This window comes from Arachis duranensis, chromosome 6, assembly GCF_000817695.3.
Source record: "Arachis duranensis cultivar V14167 chromosome 6, aradu.V14167.gnm2.J7QH, whole genome shotgun sequence".
NCBI lineage: Eukaryota > Viridiplantae > Streptophyta > Magnoliopsida > Fabales > Fabaceae > Arachis > Arachis duranensis.
Window position 1 is genome coordinate 31,539,776 of NC_029777.3, and position 248 is coordinate 31,540,023.

The window sequence follows — 248 nt, forward strand, 5'->3', positions numbered from 1 at the left end:
GGACACCCTTTGAATTGGTTATCCACTTAGTTCCAGGGAGGCGTATGTCCTCTAGAACTTGATCCAACCTTTTATCTGCTCTCACCATTCTCCTATTAAAGGATTCAGGATCATCTTGCAGTTGAAGCAATTTGAAGATTTTTCTTATTTTGTCCAGATGGAAGTAGATAACTTTCCCTCTGACCATGGTTCTGTAGGTATGGTAAGCAGTTCCAGTCATTCTCTGCTTATCTGTTAGCCACAGATTA